We start from the raw sequence: 7,522 nt of genomic DNA on the forward strand, positions 1-7,522 counted from the left end.
ATATATATATATATAGTCATCATTATCAGGTAGGCTTTATTCCTGTGATGCAAGGCTGATTCAACATTAACAGATCAATAAACATAATCTGCCACCTAAATAGAAGTAAAAACAAGGACCACATAATTATCTTAACAAACACAGAAAAGCATTTGATACAATCCAACATTCCTTCATGATAAAAGCCCTCAACCATCTAGTTATCAGAGGAACATTCCTCAAAATAATAAGAGCCATCTATGACAAACCCAAAGTCAACATCATACTTAGTGAGCAGAAGTTGGAAGCATCCCCCTTAAGAACTGGAACAAGACAAGGATGCCCACTCTCACCACTCCTGAATATAGTGCTGAAAGTCCTAGCCAGAGCTATCAGGCAAAAGAAAGAAATAAAGTGTATCTAAATAGAAAAGAAATTAAATTATCTCCCTTCACAGTTGATGATTATTTATCTAAAAACCCTAAAGATTCCACCAAAAGACTGTTAGTATTCATCAACAACTTCAGTAAAGTCTCTTAGTAATCATCAAGACTTCAGTAAAGTCTCAGGATACAAAAATCAACATTCAAAAATCAGTTGCATTTCTATACACCAACAATAATCAAGCTGAGAACCAATTCAAGAACACAACCCCATTTATAGTAGCCACACAAAAAATAAAACCCTTCAGAATACATCTAATCAAAGAGGTGAAAGATTTCCACAATGAGAACTATAAAGCATTACTTAAAGAAATCAAAGATGAAACAAATGGAAAAACATTCCATGTTCATGGATTGGAAGAATCAACACTTTAAAATGTCCATAATACATAATACAATCTACAGATTTAACACAATCTCTATAAAATTATCAGCATAATTTTTCACAGTTGTAGGAAAAATAATACTTAAAATCATATGGAAGCAAAAAAGAGTCCAAATATCCAAAGCATTCATAAGCAAAAAGAACGAAGTCAGAGGCATCACATTGCCAGACTTCAAACTTTACTACATGGCTATAGTAATGAAAACAGCATGGTGCCGGTTCAAAAATAGACACACAGACCAATGGAACAAAACTGAGAACCCAGAAATAAAACCAATGTCTTACAACCATCTCATCTTTGACAAAGTTGAAAAAAACAAACACTAGGTAAAAGGACACCCTATTTAACAAATAGTGCTGGGAAAATTGGCTAAATATATGCAGAAGAAAGCTGGACCTTGTCTTCTTACCATATACAAAAATTAACTCAAGACGGATATAATGACTTAATTCTATGACCTCGAACTATAAAAATCATAAAAGAAAGTCTAGGAAACACTCATCAGCCTAAGCATTGAATTCATGACCAGACCTCAAAAGCAAACACAGCAAAACCCAAAATTGACAAGTAGGACCTCATCAAACTAAAGAGCTTATGCACAGTCAAAAGAAATCATTAACAGAGTAAATAGACAACCTATAAATTGGAAAAATATATTTGCAAAATATGCATCCCACAAGTACTAATATCAAGAATCTATAAAGAACTCAAATGAATGAACTGGAAAAAAAAACCCCAAATAACCCCAATTAAAAATTGGGCAAAGTGCATGAAAAGATACTTCTTAAAGGAAGACATACAAGTAGCCAAAAGACATATGAAAAAATATTCAGCATCACTAATCATCAGAGAAATGCAAATCATAGCATGCCAAAAGAACTACTTTGAAAATGACAACAGATATTTATGGATTCAACTATTATGTATTGAGTACCCACCGTGCCAAGCATAAAAGATAAGAAAATACAAAAATAAAAGTTCTAGAGTGGTTAACAACATCAATAACAAGAAAGCAGTCTAGCCCCTCATATTTTTAAGAGGAGAAGTCTAAATGAGAAAGTACCATTGGAAATTCTTCTGTGGTATAAAAGCCTGCCTAAAACATACAAACTGCGCGTAAGTCTCCCTTCAGTGGGGGTTATCAGAAGAAACCCAAAGAAAAAGTCCTAAAAACAATGAGATATAATGCATACATCCCCAGGGCTCTGCAGGAAGAAAAGTCTCATTTTATATATTTAATATGTAGTAACTACAATGTATGTAATTTGTGGGAATCTGAGATTCCTGGGGAAAAAATGCCATAGTAGTTCAAAGTATGAACAAAGATGAAGCTATCTTTTTCTGCCTCCAAAAATGAACTTTAAAAATCAAGTATTTAAAAATAAAATTTAAAGCTTAAAAACAGAAAGCGGGGAGAAGTGCGGTTTTAATATATCTATTAAGGGATATATTTGAAACTGTGCTAATCCTAGATCTCTATATGATAATACCCTTAAAAGAGAGTCCAGGTTTTTAAGAGTTTCAGATTTTTCTTCTTTTCCACAGATATTTGTTTCTATTTTGAGCCACTCTTTTTCTTTTTCCAGTGAAATAAATCCAATCAAAATGTTATTTTCCTTCAGTTTTTGTTTATTTAATTAAAATGATTTTCTACATGATTGATTATAAAGGCCATAATTATATTATCAAATCCCTGTCAAAGTAACAACTTAATGTAAAACGTTAATACTTAGCAATGTTTAAATCTAAAACAATATAAAAAAACCTGTGTGTATAAATAAGGTGAATTTATTCAGACTATTTCCTCTGGAGTGTAAAAGAAAGTTTTGGCTACCTAATTATTTATTATTATATACTACTGCAAACAGAAACATTTTAAAAGCCTTTATAAATAGTAGACAACTATGCCAAACTGAGATCTTTTTCTGATGCGTTTATAAAGGGCACAAGCTATTATGAAGCCAGAAAAGACAGTATGACAGCAGAAGAACATAGCACAAGCAAAGTATGCACTCGCAGATAGTATTTATAGTTAAGGTTGGGAGCGATGGCTCAAGGCTGTAATACCAGCACTCTGGGAGGCTGAGGCGAGAGGATTGCCTGAGCCCAGAGGTTCAAGACTAACCTGGGCAACTTGGTGAGACCTTGTCTCCACAATAAAAATAAAAAATAAATTTGCCAGGCGTGGTGGTGTATGCCTGGAGTTCCAAATACTTGGAAGGCTAAGGTGGAAGGATCATCTGAGTCCAGCAGTTCAAGGCTGTGGTGGCCGTGAGCGTGCCACCACACTCCAACCTGGGCAACAGAGAGAGACTGCAACTCAAAAAAGAAAGGAAAAAGTATTTGTAGTTAAAATATTTGGGGATAACAATCAGAAAATTATGGGGCTAGATGTGACTTTATTTGAATTTTTCTATTGACTAGAAACTCATGTACACACCCAGTATAGATAAATGAAGAATATTCTTTGTTTTTATCCTCTTTTGCCATCTACGTTGTGTTTATGTCCATGTAAGTATATCCCTCATCTTCTGTTCTGAAGATGAAGAATTGGCAAGTACCCTCTCTGTAGCAAGAGCCTTCCTGTACTTGAAGATATGTTTTATCATTCATCAGTCTTCTTATCTCCAGAGTAAAAACAAACTAGGAGAGTTGTTTGTTCTGTTTTTCAAGGATGTTAGAGGATGTGATTTAATGTCCACCCACCTATAACATTCAAGATCCTTACAAGAAGTGAGGGAAAACGAAAGGCATACCCAAGAATAAAGGTAGAACAGCCAGGCATGGTGGCTCACACCTGTAATGCCAGTACTTTAGGAGGAGGAGGAGGCCAGAGGATTGCCTGAGTCCAGGGGTTCGAGACCAGTCTGGGCAACTTGGTGAGACCTTATCTCTACAAGGAATTTAAAAAATTAGCCAGAACACATCTGTAGTTCCAGCTAAACTTGGAAGACTGAAGAAGAAGGATGGGCGGAGTCCAGTAGCCATGAGTGTGCCCCTGCACTCCAGCCTGGGCAACTAAGTAAGATTCTGACTCATAAATAAAATAAAAAGGTAGAACAGGCCAGATGGATTAGAAAATAAAGGCTAAAAGGAAAAAATTCTTTATTCGTTTATTTATTTATTTTTGTGTTGGAGTCTCACTCTGTCGCCCAAACTGGAGTGCAGTGCCTGCTCCCTGTCACCGCAGCCTCGACCTGCTGGGCTCTGGCAATCCTTCTGCCCCAGCCTTCCAAGGAGCCGGAATTACAGGCACGCGCTACCACGCCCAGCTGCTTTTTTGATTTATTGTAGAGATGAAGTCTCGCCAAGTTGCCCAGGCGGGTCTCGAACGCACGGGCTCAGGCAATCCACCCACCTCAGCCTCCCAAAGCGTGGGATTACAGGCTGAACCACCAAGCCTGGCTGGAAAAAATTCTTTAAAAAAAAAACCAAACAGATTCATGGAGGACTCCAAAAATAAGATTTGAGTGCTTACTATATGCAAGGCACTGTGTAGAGTCCTTCATATAGACATCATCATTACCATCATATTAGCTAACATTCACTTAATGCATGTATTTTGTGTCAGGTATCATTCTAAGTACTTTCCATGTATGAACTCATATAATCTTCAGAACATCCTAAAGGCAGGATTATTACCGTATTTCAGAAAAGAGACTGGGTGCAGTGACTCATGCCTAAAATCCCAGTGCTTAGGGAGGTTGAGCAGGGAGGACTGCATGAGCCCAGGAGTTGGAGACCAACCTAGGCAACATAGTGAGACCTTATCTCTACAAAAAAATAAAATAGCCAGGCGAGGTGGCTTATGGCTGTAGTCCTAGATACTCAAAAGTCTGAGGTGGGAGGATCACTTGAATCCAGGAGTTGAGGCTTCAGTGAGCTGGGATCATACCACTGTACTCCAGCCTGGGCAACAGAGACCCTATCTTTTTTAAAAAAGAAAAGAAACTGAAACATAAGCTCGTAATACCTTCATATATTTAGGTTTTCTTATAAGGCTAGATATCAATATTTCTATTTGACAGATGAGGAACAGTAAGTTCCCCAAATACAAACATTCAGATTGCAAACTTTCAAAGATATGAATGTGTGTTCACATATCCAATCACATAAGTTAGTTTATGTATCCGGTGAACACTGTCACATGGAAGACCTTTGCCTGTAGTTTGTTCATGATTTTTTTGGATTGGAGAAGGTAGATGAGGAGTCCAAAGAGGTCTTCTGCAGCTTAGTGACCCTCAGTGAGAAACTGGAGCTAGATATGCAAGAGGACCATGTGACTGAACTCCTTGCTGTGCAGCCTGAGGAGCTTACTAATGAAGACCTCATGGAATTGGAGGCCCAGAGAAAAGACCAAGAGAGATAAGAGGAAGAAGCAACTAAAGAAAAATAGAGATTCATGATGGAGGAAATGGCAAGGGGATTCTTTAGTTGAGGAGGCACTGTCAGTTTTTGAGATACAGGAACAGTACATGTAGAATGGTACACAAAGATTGCAGCAGCTGTTCAGAATGTAACTCAGTGCTACTGTATCATCTAAGACAAAAATAAGAGCTACTACTCAGACATCACTGACAGTTTTTTTCAAGAGGGTCGACAGAATTGAATCCAGCAAGGAACCAGATTCTGTGCCATCAACATCAGTGTGAGTGAAACTGTAGCTTGCCCTTCGTCTCCTCTTGCTGACGATCCTTCAGCTCTACCATGTCCCATCGCCTCTCCTTCCTCCAGTCAGTAACTCTTCTTGCTTGTTCACTTGCTGCCAGCCCCTGTATTCCAGATGTTGCACTGTACTATACTACTGTACTTTTCAAGGTACTCTACTGTAAGATTAAAAATTTTTTTTGTTTGTTTTTTGTGTGAAAATTATTACAAACCTATTACAGTACAGTACTATAAAGCTGATTGCATTAGTTGGGTACCTAGGCTAACTTTGTTGGACTTAATGAACAAATTGGACTTAACAAACAAATTGGACTTATGAATACACTTTCAGAATGAAACTTGTTTGTATGTATGGGGACTTACTGTATTGAAGATCATAGATTAAATAGCATGTCTATGATCACAATAATTGGTAGGTGACAGAACTGAGATTTAAACCCAGAATTATATGATTCCAAAGTACGTTTTGACTACGAGTTCTTTTTTTTTTTTGAGTTGGAGTTTTACTCTGTTGCCTAGGCTGGAGTGCAGTGGCATACTCTCTGCCACTGCAACCTTGACCTGCTAGTCTCAGGCAATCCTTCTACCTCAGACTTCCAAGTAGCCAGAACTACAGATGCACACTACCATGCCTGGTTAATTTTTTGATTTACTGTAGAGACGAGGCCTCACCAAGTTGCCCAGGCAGGTCTCGAACCCTTGGGCTCAGGTGATCCTCTAGCTTCCCAAAGTACTAGGATTACAGGTTTGAGACACCACACCTGGTTTACAGTAAGTTCTTGCTTAACATCATCAATTGGTTATTGGAAACTGTGACTTTAAATAAAACAATGTACAGTAGGTCTTTGAATAATATAGTTTCATTATAATTTTGATGAGAAAAAATTGATTTTGTCATATGTTGTTTCGCTTAAAGTAGCAATTTTCAAGAACCTATCAAACATGTTAAGTGAGGACTTACTGTACATGATTAACTTAAGAAAATAATAATGATAAGCACTAGCATTTACAGAGTGCTTATTACATGCCAGGCACTGTTCAAAGTTTAAGTATTAACATATTTAATTTTCATAACAACCCCGAGAATGGGTACTATTATTATTTCTGTTTCATAGATGAGAACACTAAGACACAGAAACAAATATACTTAGTGTCTGGTAATTAGGGAACAGGCACTCAGACCCAAGAAGTCCAGTTCCAGGGTCATGCTCTTACCAAAACATTATACTTCCTCTTGTAATTAAAATATATAAGGAACAATTGTGCAGGATACTGAAAACTGTGAATGATCTCACATGTAAATATACATTAGCATTACTATACAGCTAATATGTATTGAGCACTTACTGAACACTTTTGGTATACATTGCTCCCCTTTCAGGAAAACTACAGCTAATTAGTGCTAAAAGAGGACAGCCCTTAGTTATTATCTCCCAGTGGGAAAAAAAACCTGCCTGTGGGTTGGCTGAGGTCTTTGTTGGGAATGAACTAACAGCTCCTCTTCCATATGTATTGGGAGTACCCCTTAATTAACACCCTAAATGTCAATCTCTACCTCAGAGTCTGCTTCCTTAGGAAACCAACCTGTGTATAATCTCATTTAACTCACAAGATCCTATGAATTAGGTGCAATTATCACAGAGCTGGTTAAGGATGGAGCCAGAATTTGAACTAAGATTGTCTAATTCTGGAGGCTGCACTCTCAACATCTGCATGATTGTATGCAGAAGAAAAAACTTCAGTAATTGAGACTTATCATTAGTTTAGTTAAGTGTGTTTAATATTGAGAAAGAAAAAAGGCACTCTAAGGAACTCTGATCTTGAAGGAAAAGAAAACCTAACATCTATGTTTAAAGAATAATAGTGATAATTGGAATGACCTGAAATGCAAACAAGGATTTTTCCTTTAGGCATTCTACAACTTATTTTTTGGGAAGAGAGAGCTGAGGCCAAAGTTCTCATATGATAGGGAAGAGGAAAATGTTCAATTAAATTTATACTGTAATGAAACAGTGTAACTAGTACAAGTTAGGCATAGATAGGTAA

The sequence above is a fragment of the Carlito syrichta genome, unplaced genomic scaffold, assembly GCF_000164805.1.
Source record: "Carlito syrichta isolate Samal-C Ts95f unplaced genomic scaffold, Tarsius_syrichta-2.0.1 Scaffold308830, whole genome shotgun sequence".
Lineage (NCBI taxonomy): Eukaryota > Metazoa > Chordata > Mammalia > Primates > Tarsiidae > Carlito > Carlito syrichta.